At 45.0% G+C, this 22744-nt stretch overlaps 1 protein-coding gene across 4 annotated transcripts in view; it reads right to left on the minus strand.

Moving 5' to 3' along the window:
* Nucleotides 1–22744, minus strand: part of LOC138364257 (uncharacterized) — a 183098-nt gene that overhangs the window by 78194 nt on the left and 82160 nt on the right. Inside the window, exon 2 of one of the 4 annotated variants that reach the window (XR_011228369.1) lies at nt 14976–15013. The exons of 2 other annotated variants lie outside the window; for them this stretch is intronic. The gene's annotated coding sequence lies outside the window, so the exon portion shown is untranslated. Of the gene's footprint in view, nt 1–14954; nt 15014–22744 lie in introns of all 4 variants that reach the window. One more of the 4 variants, XR_011228366.1, reaches the window with a different exon arrangement.

Consider the following 22744-nt stretch of genomic DNA (forward strand, 5'->3'; position numbering starts at 1 on the left):
GCCGGCCCGCGCCACACTGCCCGCCGCCGCGCCTCTTGACTAGCTTGGCCTCACGGGTCAACTACCTGTGACGTCATTCACCTCACCTGACATGAGGCCGCCTCACATACAAATGATTCACAAGTAAAGTCACTTCAACAATATTAAGAGAGTTTATTTCTATTAATGTGAAGTATGAGCAAGTGTGAGTATGTATTAAAAGTACATACTTCACTACTGGACATTAAACCCACTACCACACCCACCTAGTAGCTTGGAAGCTCCATAACGCCTTCTGTAACTTATGTTGGGGTCTAAGCCAGGGGCCAGGTACAGCAACCAGTTACGGTGTTCAGCGTCCCGTGTGTGTGTGTGTGTGTGTATTTACTGTGTGCCTGTAGGGTCGGGATCACTATATCCCGTGCTACATGGACATTCCCTTCCGCGTACCTAAATCTAAAACAAACATGTAGGGCCGAACTCTTAGCTCTTTGACTCCACCTTGCGAATCGCTGGTTGCGTAATTTACCGACTCCAGCCCTATTATTTTCCTTTCATGTCAACCACATGTGTTTTTTCCTCTCTCACACACATCACCAGGAAGCAGCCTGCAACAGCTGTATAGCTCCCAGGCATCTATTTACTGCTGGATGAAAAGATACATCAGGTGGAAGGAAATCTGCCCATTTCCTCTGTCTCGACCGGGAATCAAACCCGGGCCCTTAGAACAACGACCCTAGAGTGCTATACACTGTTGCAAGGACTCGTGCATGCATGTTTGTGTTTGTATAAACTTGCCTAGATGTACTCACCTAGATGTGCCTGCAGTGTCAAGCTAGGCTCCTAACCCAGCCTTCTAAACATTCTTACATTATTGCAATGTCTACTTTCTCACGCTTGAATAATATTTACACACATTTTTTTTAATCTAATTAGTTTCAACGACTTCAACGTTTACCCAGTTCCATTTATTGACAGCTCTGACACTGAAAAAGTTCTGTCTGACGTCCATGTGACTCATTTGGGTCTCTAATTTCCTTCTATGACCCCTCGTTCTGCTGTTCTTTGCTTTGAACAGTATTATTTTTTCTGCCTTGTCAATTTCCCTTAGAATTTTATATATTATCATATCCCCTTCTCTCCCCTTTCCTACAGTGTGGTACGGTCCAGTTCTCTGTCTTTCCTTATAGCTTAAACCCTTCAGCTCAGGAACGAGTCTCGTTGCAAATCTTTGGACCTTTTCTAGTGTCTTCTTCTTCTTCTTTTTCTTCGTGTCCATTTATAGGCAAGGGTTCCATGCTCGGGATCCATATTCAAGTGTGCGTCTCACCTTCGCTGTATATAGGGACCGGAAAGCCCCCCCTTGTCCAATTGTCTGAAGGATACACGGATGTTATCCAGTATGTCGTTATATGCAGCTGTTATTCTGCTAATGTGAGCTTCTGGCATCACAAATGGCGTTATGTCCACTCCAAGAATTTTTCCATCCGATAAAATAATCTGCTTTCCATTTATTCTATATTGCTGTACTGGTCTTAGTGCGCCTGTTCCCTTCCTCATAACTTTACATTTGGCTGGGTTAAACTAACAGCCATTTTTGAAGCATGTCCAAATTTGATTGAATGCCTCACAATCACTGTCCTGACTTCTCATTAGCTTAGCATCATTTGTAAATATTGATAAAGGAAAATATTTCGTCTGTTAGGTGATTGCCATAAATTTTAAACAGTTTGGGTCCTAGAAGCGACCCTTGTGGTACTTCACTTGTAACTTCTCTCTCCACTCTGATATGTCTGCCCTTTTACTTCCTTCTTTAGATATATATATTCTCTGACCACACTAAGACTTTTCCTGTTACGCCAGCCTGCTCCTCTAATTTCAGTACGAGTCTTTCATGCAGGATCGTATAAAATGTTTCCTCGCAGACGACGAATATGCATTCTGCCCATCTTTCTGTCTTGTTTGATTTCTGCCTTCATCTTATAGCATTCCAGCAAGTTTATCAAGTAGGATTTTTTCCTTTATTAAAATCGTGCTGGCGCCTCGAAACAAAATTTATTTGTTCAAAACGTTGCACTAGCCCGCTACGGATCAGTTTCTCTAACTTGTAGGGAATACTTGTCAGTAATGCGGGTCTGTGTTTAACGGTTTGTCTTCCCCCTTTCTTGTAGACTGGTGCCACATTACACATTCATTTAAAGAAAATTAAATATTATGGCAAGTGGGTTGCAGAATGTTTCAGTTGCCTCTCTCGGTATTCATGGCAATATTGTGTCTGGTTCCAAGGTCCGTTACCGGTATTGGCAGCAGCAGCAGCAGCAGCAGCAGCAGTCTAGCAGTGAAGCAGGAGCGAGTCTCCAGTCTAGCCTTGAGGGAGGTAGCAGAGCCGAGGCTTGTGTCTAGCATTGGCAGCAGCGACAGTCCAAACACAGAGGAAGCAGCAACTCCACAGTAGTGGAAGCCTTGAGCCTCGCCTCTCAGTTACATCGTCGAGCTCCGTCTCCCCCCAGGTTTTTTTTTTTTTTTTTTTTTTTTATATATATATACAAGAGTTATTACATTCTTGTACAGCCACTAGTACGCGTAGCGTTTCGGGCAAGTCCTTAATCCTATGTTCCCTGGAATACGATCCCCCGCCGCGAAGAATCGTTAGATGTCAAATATCAGATAGTCAAATATTAGAATCGGTTATGTCAAATATAACTGGACACACCAAGATCTGCCCACCCAACCCACACACACAAGACAAATGAGGTCCCTACCCGTCACAGGGTGGACAAATTTGGTCCCTATTCCCTCTCCTCCCCCACACCCCCAACGGATTGATCTGAACACACCCCACCAACAGACACCACACCAACAGACCATCCTGTCTAATTAAAAATAGCATTGCTCTTCGCTCGTATGTGCGCTTTGGCCAAAAATGGATGAAATTTGAAATGAAATCGGCTCACGAAAGTGATGTACTGTCCCGTTTTCAGTTTGAGTCGTCTGGATTACTCGGGAAGGTAAATTTCAATTAACGTTTTTCATGACTTTTGAAAGTTTGGTAGGTTGGGAGGGAAGAAATTCTCCTAGGACCCTTAACTTACCGTTTTGGAAAAAATTCAACATTTTAATTTGTTAATGTTCATATTGCATCCATTCTCTGCCATAGGGTTAAACGGCCAAATTCCTACATTATTTGTAAGAGGACAGGTTGCATGACCACGAGACCACAAGTGTGGCTGGCCTACTCATGTGTCTTACACCGGTTCCATGATGACTCTTTACAGTCATCAGTCAGATAAGGTTATAATACATTCATACTAACAATATACACAAACAGATTGATTATGGCTTAGTGAAATTAATGTTGACCGTCTAATTACGCTAAAACCAAATTTAATAATTATTAACCCTCCCCAATTTGTGAAAAAGTTATTTAACTGGTGACAAATTACACACAGTTCAATCCGAAGTAATAAATAAAATTACAATAAATTCACATTAAATTTAGATAAATCACCGTGACAAGGTAACTGAGGAAAGGAAGATAGAAGCACAAACCAGTGAATCTGTACGATGGTACAACATGGTTGCAGCTGGCAATCCCAATCATTATGGCCGAAGAGGACGACGACGACGAGAGAATCAGTAATAGCGAGAATCCGTCTGGGATACAAATATCCATGGAGATATGGAATGGAAACAACAGTTGATCAGCGAAGTTGCAGAATCTGTGGTGAGAGTGATGGACACCGCCTTGACCACTATCTACGTGAATGTGAACACCTGAGAGACATTAGGAATGTGTGTAGAATAATGAACCCCACATTGTTTGAGTTAGGAAAACACTATTTGTCAAATATTGATACTGTTCTTAAAAGATTTCCCCATTTTGCACCCGCAAGATAACGTAAGCTTTTAAGGGTTGATAAATGTTAATCTTTTGTTTGAGGAGCTGTTCACTTGAGACAGTTAAGCAAGTCCCAGCAGTGTCTGGGTACAAGTGACAGGATGAACAACCCAGCGGGTTTTCTTCCTATTGGGGAGTGTTGTACATTCTGCTATGGCGGTATGTTCACTCAAGATGAGTGGCGCTGCCCAATAAACTCGCCCCTCGGGGCAAAATTTAAAAATTTAATTAAGATAAATCAATTATTCACCGGTAAATTTCCCACAGAGGGAGGGGGGGGGGGGAAGAGACCTCGTTTATGTCTTCTGTGAGGGGCTGGGTGGGTAGATCTGTGTGTGTCCAGTGATATTGGCATAACCTGTTGGGAAGACGGACGTCTGGTACTTTAATTGTGGTACCTATGGGCTCAATTTAGGGGTATTTCAACGGCTGGCAGTTAGTTGGCTATTAGTAATTGGTGAACGAGTGTCGCGAATGTAGAGATGTTCCAACTGGACATGTGGATTGTCAATTTCACACAGGCTTTAGCAAGGGCCATCATCTCGTCCACCTTCGGACTCGGGAGTGGAGCAAGTTGTTAGTGTTGGCAAGTAGATGCGATGACGGGTGTGGACTGCAGTGAGGCGCTGGGTTGAGGGCTTGGAAGTATAGTCTGGGTGTGAGTGGAGTGGTTTCTGAGTGTGGGGTGGAAGAGAGGTGCTCGAGTTTGTTGTACTGTGCTTCACACATTGCTAAGAATAGCCTTCCCTGTGGGGCATTGACCGTGTACAGACACGTGGGGTCTTATATATATTGCTCTTGTTAGGCCAGTTTTAAATTATGCAGTTCAGTTTTGGTCGCCATACTACAGTGGACAAATTCAAAAACCTTTATTTACATTCTCTAGAAAAGCGAAGAGTTAGGGCGTGACATGATTATTGTGTACAAGTGGATAAATGGGCATAACTAGGGAGATATTAATGAGGTATTACATATTTCACTGAACAGAACGCGAAACAATAGATATATACTGAACAAGTTTAGATTTAGGAAAGACTTGGGTAAATACTGGTTCGGTAACAGGGTTGATTGTCGAAAAAATTATAGGGTAACATAACAGCCGTAGGATCTCTTGAGTTTGGGTGGATATAAATAGGAGCTGCTAGGTATGAGCCTATAGACCCTCTGCAGTTTCCTTCATTCCTGTTCTAATGTTTTTATTCTTGCTGCCGACTTGTTCATGCTCTATCAAAATTATTCCATGATTAAGAGTCACATATACTGGAATAATATACACTCGGTCTTCAAGAACTTATCGTATACCACCACCACACACTTCAAAGAATATTTAATAATTGATCATCTCCGCTGGACCTTCACCGTGCTTGTAAAAATATATTTAGTTCCCATAATAATGTTCATAAACATTTTCAGTAGATACTACTGTCGTTGTCAGTCTTTGAACATTATCAACAGCATCTTCATTAATAATATAAGACTAGTAGAATCTTCAAGTTCTTTTGTTGATGTCTAATGCACAATGATACGAAGCATCTGATTTGATGTTAATAAACCAATGTTGTCCTCAATGATTTAAAACCTAAATCACTTGTATACAATTTCAACTTAGATTCAACAGAGCAGAAGTTGTTAAATACATATTGTCAAAATCTTACTGAAGCGATCATACGAGTCATAAATACTCTCACTCCGCCCAAGTAAAACAAACAAGCAATACTTAGTGGGCCAGCCAGAGGCTGGCCCACTAAGGGCCACACTAAGGGCCCACTAAGGGCGCGGACCCACATTAAGGCCCGCGCAGCAATATCCCTGCAAAAAAAAAAAAAAAAAAAAAAAAAAAAAACATAAAACTTGTATACATGTCATACCTGCAATGTGTTCCTGTATTGTAACCCGAGCTTCCTCACATATCTGTAGCGCCCACACACACATACCTGGAGCTCACACACACACACACACACACACACACACACACACACACACACACACACGGACAGAAACCGACTTGTAAAGGTGGTGTTTACAAACGAAACCACGAAGGAGGACATTCTCGAAAGGAAGAGTCGTCTGCAGCATGTGGAGGGATACAAAAAAGTTTTCCTGCAGAGGGACAGGACGAAGGAGGAGAGAGCCAGGGCAGCAGAGGCAAGGAGGAAGCGCAGGGAGAGAGGAGCAAACCAGGAAATCACAGCTCCCAACACAACAGTCCCAGAGACAAGAGGAGAACCCAAAACCAGCATCCCAGCAACACCAGAGGGGAGGGCAACCCCACCACCCCCCTCTGCATAGAAACCCTCCCTTCCCCTCACCCTACCTGCCCCCACCCAACCCACCCTCCCTCCCTCCCCACCCCATTCTGACCCTGACACCCCTTCCCCATTCCCATCATGTCCCCCCTCCCACCTTTTCCCCCCTGTCCCCCCCTCCCCTTCATCCCATACCCTCCCTATCCCTCCTCCCCCCTCACCCCGTATCCTCCATGTCCCCCCTACCTCCTTAACCCCACCCTACCTGTCCCCCCTTTCCTTAAACCCCCACCCCCCACTCCAAAATCCTCTGAGACCCTGCAAACCACCTCACAGATCCTCTCACCCACGGAACAGCTTCCAACACCAGCAGAATGCTCGCCAAGAAAGGGACAAGAAAATGGACAGAAGAAAGTGAGCTTCAAGGCGATGTACACTAACAAAGATGGGATTTCAAATAAAACAAGTGAACTTGGAGAATGGGCACTAGAATAATAAGAGAGAGAGCAGCTTCTGTGGCTAGCAGGAACGGATCCAGACTTCTAATCATGGGAGACTTCAACCATGGGAAGATAGATTGGGGGAACAGAGACCCACATGGAGGCCCTGACACATGGAGTGCTAAACTGCTGGATGTGGCAACAAGAAACTTTCTAAGTCAACACGTCAAGGGACCGACAAGAATGAGAGGAGGGGATGAACCAGCCTTGCTTGATCTGATATTTACCCTAAATGAGTCGGATATAAGGGAAGTTAAGTTGGAAGCCCCCTGGGAATGAGTGATCATAGTGTATTGAGCTTTGAGTACCTGGTTGAGCTGGGAATTATCACCCCCAAAAAAGAACTGGGAACCAAAGAGCTGGCGTACCGAAAGGGAAACTATGAGGAAATGAATAAATTCCTATGGGATATACATTGGGACACAGAACTCGGAACCAAGTCCGTACAAGACATGATGGACTATGTCACCCAAAAATGTCAGGAGGCTGTAAACAGGTTTGTCCCAGCCCGACAGGAAAAAACAGAGAAGCAAAGGAAGAATCCGTGGTTTAATAAGGAATGTATGAAAGCAAAGGAGCTGAACAAAAGGGCATGGAGGAACTTCCGTAATAACAGAACACCAGAAAGTAGAGAGAGATACCAGAGAACCGGGAACGAATATGTCAGTGTGAGAAGAGCAGCTGAGAAAAGGTATGAAAATGATATAGCTAATAAAGCCAAGACCGAACCAAAGCTACTACACAGTCACATCAGGAGGAAGACAACAGTGAAGGAACAGGTGATGAAACTTAGGGTGGGCGAGGACAGGCACACAGAGAATGACAGAGAGGTGTGTGAAGAACCCAACAAAAGGTTCCAGGAGGTCTTTACAATAGAACAGGGAGATGTCGCGGCGCTAGAAGAGGTGGCAGCAAACCAGGTGACCTTGGATAGGTTCGAAATTACAAGAGATGAGGTCAAGAAGCTCCTATTGGAGCTGGATGTGAGAAAAGCTGTTGGGACGGATGGAATCTCGCCATGGGTATCGAAAGAGTGTTGCGGAGCACTTTGCCTACCACTCTCCATAGTGTATAGTAGGTCACTGGAAACGGGGACCTACCAGAAATATGGAAGACTGCTAATGTAGTACCAATATACAAAAAGGGTGACAGACAAGAGGCACTGAACTACAGGCCAGTGTCTTTAACTTGTATACCATGCAATGTGATGGAGAAGATCGTGAGAAAAAACCTAGTAACACATCTGGAGAGAAGAGACTTCGTGACAACCCATCAACATGGGTTCAGGGAGGGTAAATCTTGCCTTACAGGATTGATTGAATTCTACAATCAGGTGACAAAGATTAAACAAGAAAGAGAAGGGTGGGCGGACTGCATTTTTTTGGACTGTCGGAAAGCCTTTGACACAGTACCCCATAAAAGGTTGATGCATAAGCTGGAGAAACAGGCAGGAGTAACTGGTAGGGCACAGTGGGTAAGGGAGTACCTAAACAATAGGAAGCAGAGAGTTACAGTGAGGGGTGAGACCTCAGACTGGCGTGAAGTCACCAGTGGAGTCCCACAGGGCTCTGTACTTGGACCTATCCTGTTTCTGATATACGTAAATGATCTCCCAGAGGGTATAGACTCATTCCTCTCAATGTTTGCTGACGACGCCAAAATTATGAGAAGGATTAAGACAGAGGAGGACAGCTTGAGGCTTCAAGAAGACCTGGACAAGCTGCAGGAATGGTCGAACAAATGGCTGTTACAGTTTAATCCAAGCAAATGTAATGTAATGAAGATAGGGGTAGGAAGCAGGAGACCAGATACAAGGTATCACTTGGGAGATGAAATACTTCAAGCGTCCGAGAGAGAGAAAGACCTGGGGGTTAATATCACGCCAGACCTGTCCCCTGAAGCTCATATCAAGAGGATAACAGCAGCAGCATATGCCAGGTTGGCTAACATAAGAACGGCCTTTAGAAACTTGTGTAAGGAATCTTTCAGAACATTATATACCACATATGTCAGACCAATCCTGGAGTATGCGGCACCAGCATGGAGTCCATTTCTAGTCAAGCATAAGACTAAAATGGAAAAGGTTCAAAGGTTTGCCACCAGACTAGTACCCGAGCTGAGAGGTATGAGCTACGAGGAGAGACTACGGGAATTAAACCTCACTTCGTTGGAAGACAGAAGAGTTAGGGGGGACATGATCACCACATTCAAGATCCTCAAGGGAATCGACAGGGTTGATAAAGACAGGCTGTTTAACAAAAGGGGCACACGCACTAGGAGACACAGGTGGAAACTGAGTGCCCAAATGAGCCACACAGATATTAGAAAGAACTTTTTTAGTGTCAGAGTGGTTGACAAATGGAATGCATTAGGAAGTGATGTGGTGGAGGCTGACTCCATACACAGTTTCAAGTGTAGATATGATAGAGCCCGATAGGCTCAGGAACCTGTACACTTGTTGATTGACAGTTGAGAGGCGGGACCGAAGAGCCAGAGCTCAACCCCCGCAAGCACAACTAGGTGTGTACAACTAGGTGAGTACACACACACAGGGCCACCAAAGAGGTTATTTTAGAAAGGAAGAGTCGTCTGCAGTATGTGGAGGAATACAAGAAAGTATTCCTGTAGAGAGACAGGACGAAGGAGGAGAGAGCCAGGGCAGCAGAGGCAAGGAGGAAGCGCAGGGAGAGAGGAGCAAACCAGGAAATCGCAGCCCCCAACACAACAGTCCCAGAGATAAGAGGGGAACCCACAACCAGCATCCCAGCAACACCAGAGGGGAGGGCAACAACTCCACCCCCCTCTGCATAGAAACCCTCCCTTCCCCTCACCCTACCTGCCCCCCACGCAAATGCTCACCCCCCCCTCCGCCCCCCACCCCATTCTGACCCTTTCACCTCTCCCCATTCCCACCATGTCCCCCCTCTCGCCTCCCCCCCCTTGTCCCCCTCCCCCTTCATCCCATACTCCCGATCCCTCCTCCCCCTCACCCCGTATCCTCCCTGTCCCCCCCCCATCTCCTTAACCCACACCCTACCTGTCCCCCTTCCCTTGCACCCCCTCCCCCACTCCAAAATCCTCTGAGACCCTGCAAACCACCTCACAGATCTTCTCACCCACGGAACAGCTTCCCACACCAGCAGAATGCTCGCCAAGAAGGGAACTAGAAAATGAACAGAAGTAAGTGAGCTTCAAGGCGATGTACACTAACATTGATGGGATTACAAATAAAACAAGTGAACTTGGAGAAAGGGGGACTAGAAGAAAACCCAGACATAATAGCACTCACAGAAACAAAGCTAACGAAAACCATAAACGCAGTGTTTCCACAGGACTACTATGTAGTGAGGAAAGAGAGAAGGGAGAGGAGGTGGTGGTGTAGCTTTGCTGATAAGAAAAGGTTGGAGTTTTGAAGAGATGGTAAATCAGAACTGTGAAGGTTTCAGTGACTACATATCAGGCACCATAGTAACTAGAGGACAGATAATTATAGTAGTAGTCATATATAACCCTGACAGAAGACCCAGACAGGAATATGATAGAAACAATATGGCCACCATCAATATAATAGAGAGCAGCAGCTTCTGTGGCTAGCAGGAACGGATCCAGACTACTAATCATGGGAGTCTTCAACCATGGGAAAATAGATTGGGAGAACGGAGACCCACATGGAGGACCAGACACATGGAGAGCTAAGCTGCTGGTCGTGGCAACAAGAAACTCTGTCAACTCGTCAAGGGACCGACAAGAATGAGAGGAGAGGATGAACCAGCCTTGCTTGATCTGATATTTACCCTAAATGAGTCGGATATAAGGGAAGTTAAGTTGGAAGCCCCTCTGGGAATGAGTGATCACAGTGTATTGAGCTTTGAGTACCTGGTTGAGCTGGGAATTATCTGCACCAAAAAGGAACTGGGAAACAAAGGGCTGGCGTACCGAAAGGGAAACTATGAGATGAATAAATTCCTAAGGAATACAATGGGACACGTAACTCGGAACCAAGTCTGTACAAGACATGATGGACTGTCACCCAAAAGTGCCAGGAGGTTGTAAGCAGGTTTGTCCCGGCCCGACAGGAAAAGAGAGAGAAGCAAAAGAAGAATCCGTGGTTTAATAGGGAATGTATGAAAGCAAAGGAGCTGAACAAAAGAGCATGGAGGAACTTCCGTAATAACAGAACACCTGAAAGTAGAGAGAGATACGCGCTACGGAAAAAATTGAAAATATAAAAACAGAAACCACGTACAAAACTCAGGCAAATCATAACATAGAACGAAAAGGCAATGTAAAGGATCTGGGTGTACTCATGTCGGAAGACCTTACCTTTAAAGAACACAATAAAGTAGCCGTCACAACTGCAAGAAAAATGACAGGTTGGATAACAAGAACTTTTCACACTAGAGATGCTATACCGATGATGATACTTTTCAAAACGCTTGTGCTCTCTAGAGTGGAGTACTGCTGCACAATGACAGCCCCTTTCAAAGCTGGAGAAATTGCTGACCTGGAGAGCGTGCAGAGATCCTTTACTGCTAGAATCCACTCAATAAAACATCTAAATTACTGGGACCGACTAAAGAGCCTAAACCTGTACTCCCTTGAGCGCAGGCGGGAGAGATACATAATAATTTACACGTGGAAAATATTAGAGGGGCTGGTCCCAAACCTGCACACAGAAATAACATCACATGAGACCAGGAGGCATGGCAGGATGTGCAGAATACCCCCGTTGAAAGCAGAGGTGCAACAGGTACTCAGAGAGAACTATCAACATCAGAGCCCAAGACTGTTCAATACGCTTCCACTACACATAAGGGGCATAAGTGGCCGACCCTCACAGTGTTCAAGAGAGAACTGGATAAGCACCTCCAAAGGATACCTGATCAACCAGGCTGTGACTCATACGTCAGGCTGCGAGCAGCCGCGTCTAACAGCCTGGTTGATCAGTCCAGCAACCAGGAGGCCTGGTCGACGACCGGGCCGCGGGGACACTAAGCCCTGGAAGCACCTCAAGGACCAGTGGGAGTGCATCGCAGGCCAGGCCTACCAGAGAACCAGGAACGAGTATGTTAGTGTGAGAAGAGCAGCTGAGAAAAGGTATGAAAATTATATAGCTAACAAAGCCATGACGAACCAAAACTACTACATAGTCACATCAGGAAGACAACAGTGAAGGAACAGGGGATGAAAGTTAGGGTGGGTGAGGACAGGTACACACAGATGACAAAGAGGTGTGTGAAGAACTCGACAAAAGGTTCCAGGAGGTCTTTACAATAGAACAAGGTGAAGTCACTGCGCTAGGAGAGGTGGCAGCAAACCAGGCGACCTTGGAAAGGTTCGAAATTACAAGAGATGAGGTTAAGAAATACTTATTGGAGCAGGACGTGAGAAAAGCTATTGGGCCAGACGGAATCTCACCATGGGTATTGAAAGAGTGTGCAGGAGCACTTTGTTTGTCAGAAATATGGAAGACGGCTAATGTAGTCTTAATATACAAAAAAGGGTGACACAAGAGGCACTGAATTACAGGCCAGTGTCCTTAACTTGTATATCATGCAAGGTGATGGAGAAGATTATGAGAAAAAACCTAGAAACACATTTGGAGAGATGAGACTTTGTGACAACCCATCAACATGGGTTCAGGGAGGGTAAATCTTACCTTACAGGCTTGGGAGGACCTATAGTAGTAGTAGCAGTGATATTGAACCCTCCACCAAATGACAGAAGACACAGGCAAGAGTATGACAGAAACAATATGGCAGATAACATATTGAGAGGGCAGGCTCTGCTGCCTGTAAAAATCGATCCCATCTGCTCATCATGGGGGACTTCAATCAAGGAAGGAAAGACTGGGAGAACACAGAACCGCACGGAGGAGAGGATACATGGAGAGCCAAACTAGTGGAGGTGGCGACAAGAAACTTTCTAAGCCAACATGTCAGGGAACCCACAAGGATGAGGGGAAACGATGAACTAGCGAGACTCGACCTAGTCTTCACTCTGCATGACTCCGACATAGGGAAATTGACTTCGAGGTCCCAGTAGGAATGAGCGATCACAGTGTACTGACGTTTGAGTATCTGGTCGAAGAAGGGCTAAAGTACTCGAGAAAGGGAACTGAAAGAAAAGGCTGGCATTCCGTGAGGGAAATTACAAGGAGATAAGAAAATTCCTAACGGATATAACATGGGAATCAGAGCTAAGGGGAAAGACGGCCCAAAACATGATGGAATACATCACGCAGAAGTGCAAGGAGGCAGCAGAAAAGTTTATCCCGGTTAAAAAGGTAAAAAATGAAATGCAGATGAGAAACCCATGGTTTAATCAGAGATGTAAGCTAACTAGCTTACATCTCTGATTACAACAAAGTAGCAAAGCAACAAAGTAAAACAGCATGGAGAAACTATAGAAATAACAGGACACTTGAGAGCTGAGAAAGTTACCAGAGAGACAGATGATTACGTCAGGGTGAGAAGAGAGGAAGAAGGGCAATATGAAAACGACATAGCAAGCAAGGCTAAGACCCAACTCAAATTGCTGCACAGCCACATCAGGAGAAGGACAACAGTGAAGGAACAGGTAATAAAACTGAGGATACGGGCAGACAGATTCACTACAAATTACAAAGAAGTGTGCGAGGAACTCAATATGAAGTTCCAGGAAGTCCTCATATTAGAACAAGGAGAAGTTCCAGAGATAAGAGAAGGAATAATTAACCAGGCACCGCTTAGAGGAATTTGAGATTACCAGTGGAGATGTAAGGAAGCTTTTACTAGAGCTGGATGTGACGAAGGCTATAGGCCCGAATGGAATATCGCCATGGATACTAAAGGAAGGAGCAGAAGCACTGTGCCTGCTACTCTCCATAGTGTAAAACAAATCACTGGTAACAGGTGAACTGCCAGAAATATGGAAAGAAGCAAACGTAGTTCCAATATTCAAGAAAGGGGATAGACAGGAGGCACTGAACTACAGGCTAATGTCCCAAACTTGCATACCATGCAAGCAAATGGAGAAAAAATTGTGCGAAAAAGCTAGTCGAACATCTGGAGCGAAGGAACTGTGTCACAACACCAACATGGTTTTCAGGGATGGCAAGTCATGCCTCACAGGATTAATTGAATACTACAATCAGGCAACAAGAATCAGACAAGCAAGAGAGGGGTGGGCAGACTGCATATTTTTAGATTGTCAAAGCATTTGACACAGTGCCACACTAGAGACTAGTGCGGAAGCTGGAGATGCAGACAGGAGTGAAAGGGAAGGTACTCCATTGGATAAGGGAGTACCTAAGTAACAGAAGGCAGCGAGTCACTGTGCGGGGTGAGGTCTCAGAGTGGCGATATTCAATAGTCACCAGTAGGGTCCCGCAAGGTTCAGTCCTTGGACCCATACTGTTTCTTATACATGTAAGTGATCTTCCAGGTGTATAGAATCATTCCTCTCATTGTTTGCTGATGATGCAAAAATTATGAGGATTAAGATGGAGGAAGACAGTACGAGACTAAAATGACCTAGACAAATTGCGTGAATAGTCTAACAAATGGCTACTAAATTTCAACTCGAGTAAATGTAAGGAAATGAAACTAGGCAGTGGAACAGGAGGCCAGACACAGGATACAGAATGGGAGATGAAGTCCTTCATGAAACGGACAGAGAGAAGGATCTAGTTGATATCACACCAACCCTGTCTTCTGAAGCCAACATCAAAAGAATAACATCTGCGGCATATGCGAGGCTGGCTAACATCAGAACAGCCTTCAGGAACCTGTGTAAGGAATCATTCAGAATCTTGTATACCACATATGTTAGACCAATCCTGGAGTATGCGGCCCCAGCATGGAGCCGGTACCTTGTCAAGCACAAGACGAAGCTGGAAAAAGTTCAGAGGTATGCCACTAGACTAGTTCCAGAACTAAGAGGCATGAGTTACGAGGAAAGGCTGCGGGAAATGCACCTTACGACACTGGAAGACAGAAGAGTAAGGGGAGATATGATCACAACCTACAAAATCCTCCGGGGAATCGACCGGGTAGACAAGGATAAACTATTCAACACTGGTGGTACACGAACAAGGGGACACGGGTGGAAACTGAGAACCCACATGAGCCACAGGGACGTTAGAAAGAACTTTTTCAGTGTCAGTAGTTAACAGATGGAATGCATTAGGCAGTGATGTGGTGGAGGCTGACTCCATATACAGTTTCAAATGTAGATATGATAGAGCCCAGTAGGCTCAGGAATTTGTACACCTGTTGATTGACAGTTGAGAGGCGGGACCAAAGAGCAAAAGCTCAACCCCCGCAAGCACAACCAGGTGAATACATGTACCTGTAGCGCCATCTCTCACACCTGCAGCTCCTTCAAACACCTGTAGCGCCCTCACACATCTGGAACAGAAAGACCCTTCTAAGTATGTTGTGAACAAATTAACTAGTGCATTCAACTTTAAAATGTCTATACAAGTACAAACATGTAAAGGCCATATGCAGAATGATAATCTGGAAATAGAAAGGATTGTAGTAGCTGCATTCTAATCCTTAAGTTTAAATACTTTCGAAAGGAAAATGTCGCTTAAGATCAAAATGTAGATTTCTCCATCCTGTCATGTGCGAAACCACACTGAGGGATGAAAATGCTGACCTCAGCTAACCATACTTTCACGTGAAAGAGACAGAACGCTAAATGAAGAGTGGTAAACAAAAAAATGGCGTTGAAGAAAGTCAATTTTTTATATCCAGACAAGAGAGGTTATAAAAGGTGGAACAGAGTGTATAGAACTGGCTGAAAGACCCACTTACATACAAGAATCACATACAATTATATCCCACAACAGAGGTACAACAACAACAGGCAACAAGTAAACTTGCAACAATCAGTACTGGTCAGAACAAAACCAATATGTCCACACATAATGGACTTGCCTGAAAAATTTTCATCAAATTACCTCAAATGCAGTAACCTCATTCATATTTGACAGCATTTAAGGTCGAAAAACTGGAGAGAAAAAAAAACACGGTTCATAAAGGGCCTCTTCGCCGAGTCAAACAGTATTTGGACCTTTCACACAAACCCATGCATGGGATCTATTAGACAGTGAGATCTGGATAACAATATTATCTATATAGACGTGATCGGGTAAATAGGTCACATGGAGGAGTAGGTCTGTATATAGGAGAAGATCTTGTATGCTCTGAGCTGCTTAACTCTCCAAATGCGGTGGTAGTTAACTCTACTGGGAGTAGAGTTAACATCTTTCTTTTCTCTTTTCTTCTAGTAAGAAGATCTAATAAACTTGTTTATTATTCTAATGAACTACTTAGATTCCGTGATAAATTTTAACTTAACCAGCAGATAAGTGTCAACTAGGAACGAAAATATTCTAGATCTGAACTTCACCTACAAAGATGACAATCAGCGACATTATAATCTTGGATAAAACACACTCAGATCACAAGCTCATTTAAGTGCAAACCAACATCAGTACTTTTAATAGGCCTAAAACATTTATCAAGCGAGAGAGGTTATTCTATAAACTAAATTATAATAAAAGGATTGACTGGGAAAAGATACAGGGAACAAACAGTTTCCCCATTGAATGTTTATAAGCCATACAAATCCTAAACAAGACATAGAACAACTTCCAAAAAATATGAAGTCTTTCTGAAACTTGTTCCTGTGTTGAGAGCCAGAAAGAGGACCAACGAAGAAAGAGAACGCAGACGGCACTACAAAAGAAGATAATAACGAAAATGTTTAAGGAGACACAACTATCCCTACAAAGATGCAATAATTTAAACGGAGTTTGAATTAATCTACCAAAGACTAAAGCAATTATATCAGATTGATGAAATGCAATTACGACAAAGCCATTCAAGAGAAAGAAAAACAAATTTCTTCATATATGCGAAATCACAAAAAAACTATGTATTGGACCTTTTTTTTCTTTACAAGTGAAGGTTCATACACATGATAAAGATATTACTGAAACCCCCCAAAACAATGTGATTTCTACGGCTGTTTTTAGGCTTCAGCATTTTTTATTACTTAAACAATTGTTTAGCATCCCAATAAATAGCATGAAAGTGGACGATCCGGATGAACAAATCCACAAGGGCCGTGACGAGGATTCGAACCTGCGTTCGAGGGGATAGACGCAGGTGATATAGATGCATCATTTGATGCATTACGCTATTGTGATTTCTGTGTGTATGGAAGATCCGGACATCATCTTTATGCCTGATATCCAAACATGAAATTTTGACATATTAACTCGAATTTTTGCAGATTTTGAAGGAGAAATTGATAACATGGACTCTTTCCCCGGGTCCAGACTCGTGTTATTTAATATTTATAAAGACATGCTAAGTGCCAGTAGCATCTTCTTGAGATGATTTCGGGGCTTTAGTGTCCCCGCGGCCCGGTCCTCAACCAGGCCTCCACCCCCAGGAAGCAGCCCGTGACAGCTGACTAACACCCAGGTACCTATTTTACTGCTAGATAACAGGGGCATAGGGTGAAAGAAACTCTGCCCATTGTTTCTCGCCAGCGCCTGGGATCGAACCAAGGACCACAGGATCACAAGTCCAGTGTGCTGTCCGCTCGGCCGACCGGCTCCCTGTGGGGAGAATAGTGGGGAGAAATATCTTTGACACAGGGGAGATACCAGATTCGCTGAAATTAATAGGTTTTGCTCCTCTTTACAAGGGAGGAGCAAAACCTATTGGGGTTGGAGGTCCCTGTGCCCTTCTTCACCACCTTCGAGGTCAACCCCGGAACTCACAGTTCCAGCGACGGCGCTGGAACCAATCGTATTGGCGTATGCCTTTCCATTGGAGACTTTCAGCGCCATGGAGAGGGGGGACCTGCTGCCTGGGTAACAGCTTCTCCCCCGAATCAACCTACCCTGGCTTTGTGCCCTGGTGAGGCCCCTCCAGACCGACAACCAGAGCGCAACTCCATAGTCTCCTGAGACTGATAGGTGCCTACTACTAACAAGGTAGGGAGCAAAGCATTGGCAAAGAATTATAGACCAGTGGCACTAACGACCCACATAAACGTATTTGAGTGAGAGATCACGGGTCAGGGGCCAGATTCACGAAGTAGTTAAGCAAGTATTTACGAACGTGTACATATTTCCTCAATCCTTGGCGACTTCGATAACATTTATTAAAACAGTTTTCAAGCATGAAAACCTCCCAATTAACTGTTGTTGTTATAAACAGCAACCTGGTAATTTGGAGCTCATTAACTGTTTAATAAGTGTAAACAAAACCGCCAAAGATTAAGATGGACAGGTTCGTAAGTGCTTGCGTAACTGCTTCGGGAATCTGGCCCCTGGTCTCCAGTTTCCTGGAGACCCATGACCTCCACATCCCAGGTCAACATGGATCTAGAGTAGGAAGATTGTGCCTATCGCAGTTACTTGACCACTCCGACAAAATAACCGAGGTATTAGTAGAAAAACAGAATGCAGATGTGGTATACACGGACTTCACATAGGTATTTCATAAACGTGATCATGGAGTGATAGCACACACAATGAGGTCAATGGGAATAATAGGTAAAGTAGAAAGGTGAATATTCGTTTGTGTGTGGAACACACACACACACACACACACACACACACACACACACACACACACACACACACACACACAGTAACAGTCAACCAAATAAAATGGAGTTCAAGCACAGCTAGAAGGTCTGTACCTCTTCTCAAACTAAAGTCCACTATACCACTGCTTTTCATTAGTCTTATATCAGATAGACAAAAATTTAAATCTTAGGATCCAAATGTTAGTCATGATGAGTTTATTAACAACACACTTAGGATTGTTACAAAATTATTGAAAGAAAACAAGTTGTTATATTGATCAATAGTTCATATTGTAAATAAATTAACAATTGTTTTCTTTTCCTTTAAACTACTGTTAGACCCTACTATACTCATTAGGTAAAAAAATTCCTGTGTTTTAGTCTAGCCTTTATTTATTTATAAATTTTTAAACTTATGGTACTACCTCTTAATTACTCTTTTTATCTTGCACTACCATCATATTGTTCTGGTGATTTGTTTCCTGTAGGAACTTTGCCTCTTTGGAGGTCAGGTTACCTCACAGCTGTGGCTGCTTCCCTCCCTCTCTATCTGCTTCTGCAGTACAGTCTAGCAGCAGCAGCAGCAGCAGCAGCAACAATGCTGCTGCTGCTGGAGACCTGAACATTCGGGAACATTACAGCTCCTTTTCCAATTCTATATTTGTGCGGAAAATCACAGAAACATTAAATCTCACCTTTTAAATACCTACGACAGAACAGGTAGTGATGATCCGGTTGAGATGAATGCCAGTTTAAACATCTGTCTGAACAAATCCACAAGGGCCGTGACGAGGATTCGAACCTGCGTCCGAGAGCATCCCAGATGCTGCTTTAATGGACTGAGCTACGACATGGTCGAGGAGTTGAAACCGAAGTCCAGTAGAACATGCAGGATATTGCAGCTTCTCCGAGGCACAAATCAGGATTTTACACAAGCCGTTCTCCCTCTTGTGTAAAGAAGTAAGGGCGAAGAGGGAGAACGGCCTATTGACATAGCTCGAGTGCAGGGGGGGGGTGGTTGTGTAAAACACTAGTTTGTGCCTCGGAGAGGCCGCAGGATCCTGCATGTTCTACTGAACTTCGGCTTCAACTCCTTGACCATGTCCCCGACTATCCAAGTGGTTGGGGACCATTCCTTCCCCCCCCCCCTTCCCATCCCAAATCCTGACCCCTTCCCAGTGCTATATAGTCGTAATGGCTTGGCGCTTTCCCCGTGATAATTCCTTTCCCTTCCTTGACCATATCGTAGTTCAGTCGATTAAGGCAGCGTCTGGGATGCTCTCGGACGCAGGTTCGAATCCTCGTCACGGCCCCTGTGGATTTGTTTATTTGATGCATCACGCAATTGTGATTTCTGTGTGCATATAACCTCTGCATAGGCACCAGGGGCCGCACATAAGCGTTTAGGTGACAGTAGAAGGAATAGCAGAGAATAGGTGGGGCAGCCATAGTCTAGTTTAGACAGCACAAGAGGAGTGCAAACATAAGTGCGCTCTATCAACTCGCCAGGAATTGTGGGACAAGTCCAAGGGATGGGAAGGGCCTCAGAACATTAATTTCAGAAGCATGAAATCAGGTGATGCCAATGATCAGCTGCCAGAGTTTAGCATTATACTTGTACAGAAGCGGATTAGCATAGTGACAAGGAGAGTCGAGGAATGACATCTTTGGAGTAAAAGTCAGCTTAAATCTTAGCTGGAGAGACCTTTAAGCCGTGAATATTACCCCATAACAACACGCTATCGATCACAATTTGGAATCTGTTGGATGAAGGAGAAATCGTAACAACGACAGGAGTATGTGTACATAGTGGACCAAGAATACACCACAGGAAAGGGACAAAGATCGCACGAGAACAACCAGGAAAAGTTTAGAATAATTTAAAATCCTACACGGGGTAACACTTGCATTGTTGAAAAGTGTGAGAAAACCGCACAAAGTCTCACTTTAAAGGTACAACTACAGAAAGCTCTCAAGGAAAAATGGGACGTCTGTCGTCACGTCTGTCGGTCCAGCACACTGATAAGATTTTGTCACACTTTCGCAGCTGACAATCACACACTGCAATACCACTACCAAACACTGGCATTTTCCTCCCGTGGGCCTTGATGGTGCCACATACGCCGGTGTTGTGGTCAAGGAGGAATCTGGTCAGCAAGGGATTGATATAGTAGTTGTCCGTGAATAGAATATGCCAATTGTTCAGCAACGCTTCCACGAGTGTTTTGACAATGCCAGAGAGCCCGTGTGGATCTTCACCTGGTATGTCAATGTCTGTACCTGAATGCAGTATTATGTCCATGACTTTACCAGTTTCTTAGTCACATAGCACGAAAAACATAGTCCAAATCAATGCCACTTTGATGGGATGTACTGCCTGAACGCAAGTCGTCCCTAGAAGAGGACTAGCGATTCATTAATCACCACATTCTGCCCTGGTACGAAGTAATCACAGAACTTTCCTCTTATATCACTAAAAATCTTCCGCAGCTTCCAAAGTCTGTCCTGTCTGTCTTCATTATCATTGTTCTCAAAGTGCAGACACCTATCACACGACATGTACCTGTTTAACACAGGGGATGGAACAAGGCTGTCTTTGCTCCAATAATCCTGGATCACGTTTTTCAGAATGTTATCATTATCATGCTAAATGCTAAAAAACACACATTTCCTCATTTGTGGTGTCTTTCCATCGTGCCATGCAAGAGGCAGGTAAAATGCCCGAGTCAATGAGGCTGTGAGCATATCTGTTTATCTCTGTAACGAGAAGGTCCATGAATTCCTTGTCAAAATACGCCATAAGTCAATTTCAGCCATATCACCTGTATAGGCAAATAACTGTGTCACACCAACATCGGTACCATCAAATATTGGAATTTGTGGGACAAAATTCTCTCAATCCTCCCACACAAGTACACCTGTGGGTTTGGTTTTAACGCCAACACCATGGCCAACACTACCACGAGCACCAAAAACACAGCTCCGTCGTCTTGTGCTGGAGCTGCTTATAGGTGTGCAGCTTATGGGAGCTTATGGGAGCGGTGCATCCCACCGCTCCCTCTGGAGGAGGTCTCCGGGGATGAAGAGGTGAGCGTTCAGTTAGTGGATGCGGCTCCCCCTACGTCGCCGGACGTCCCTCCGGTTGTTACAGACTCTCCTCCGGGTCTTGCAGTGCTATCGGATGGTCTCCGTGCTCCTGGCACTGTCTCCGCTGCTCCTGAAGGCCTTCCTCGTGATCATTGTGACGCGCCGCCGCCTTCTCCCTCGTCTTCGGCTGCTGCGCCTGGCCCTGTGTTCTCGCCTCGGGTCCCGGATGTGCTGGGTGCTGGGGTGGCTGCGGAGCCTCCTGCTGTGTGTGGGCCAGTTCCCCCTGTGGTGGAGGCTGCTGCCGTTGTGCGTCGGGCGTCGGTTCGTCCAGCTGGTGGGACCCGTGTTTTTGGGTCCGCTTCTGGCTCTGACGATCTCCGGCCGGAGCCCAAGCGTTCCAGGCGTTCGTCGTCTGCCTGGGCCGATGTTGGGGAATTCGGTGACTGTGGGTCCTTGGGTGTTGACGGTGTGGAACCGAATGTGTCGCTGTCTCCACGGTTGGTGGTGGCAGAGGTTCATGTGCCTGCTGATGCTGGTGCCCAGGTCTCGGGGGTGCCTTCCATTCCTTCTCCGCCTGGGAATTCTCCGCAGTGGGAGGTGGTGGCTCCCGCTCCCAGGGATGGTGTGGTTGCTGGGCGTGGCCTGGTTGTGACATTCCGGAAGGATGCGCGCCGCCCTGGTTCTCTGCAGTCGTCTGGTGGTGTGCCCGTGGCCGCTGGTGCCCCGGTGGTGGTGTCCTATGTCCAGCTCCCTCTTGTGAGGGTGTGTGTTGGGGGACCTGGGGGACGTGTTGCCGGCGTCGGTGATGCCACTGGGTCACTGGTCGGCGATTGCTGAGTTACTGCTGAATGATGAGCCGGGGGAATTTCATGGTGGGGGTGTTCCCTTGATGTGGGGGATTGTGGCAGTTACTCGCGTCAGGAGTGATACCATTTGGGTCCCCTGCTTGCGAGTGTTTGTAGCTAGGGTTCCGGATGACATGGCGTCCCCGGTGCGTGTACAAGACCCTTGGGGGTGGTTACGTTGGGAGGCGTTCAATGTGCGTTTCCCCCGGGCTTTGTTCCCGGGCAAGTATGTCCGCTGATTGGCCGGTGTTTTGCAGAGTGTATTCTCTTCATGTATTACCTTGTTGTATTGTGTTTTCTTTTTAATTTTCTTTTTGTTTATATTTATGAATTGTTTGTGTGTGCATTGTCTTGTGTTATGTTTCATTTTCTAAATTTTGATGTGTTTTGTTGTCGGTCCTTCTGGCCGGTGTTTGTTTTTGTTTATTTGCTTACATTATTTGCTTGTTTGTTATTGTTTTTGTTCTTTAATTTGTCTTTATGTATGCTGTTCCTCCATTTGTGCTAATTATTGTCCTGTGCTGTCGGTCCTTCTGGCCGGTAGCTTCTGTATTTTGTTTTTGGTTTCTCTGATGTTTTATTGTATTTATT

This window comes from Procambarus clarkii, chromosome 2 (genome assembly GCF_040958095.1).
Source record: "Procambarus clarkii isolate CNS0578487 chromosome 2, FALCON_Pclarkii_2.0, whole genome shotgun sequence".
Classification (NCBI taxonomy): domain Eukaryota; kingdom Metazoa; phylum Arthropoda; class Malacostraca; order Decapoda; family Cambaridae; genus Procambarus; species Procambarus clarkii.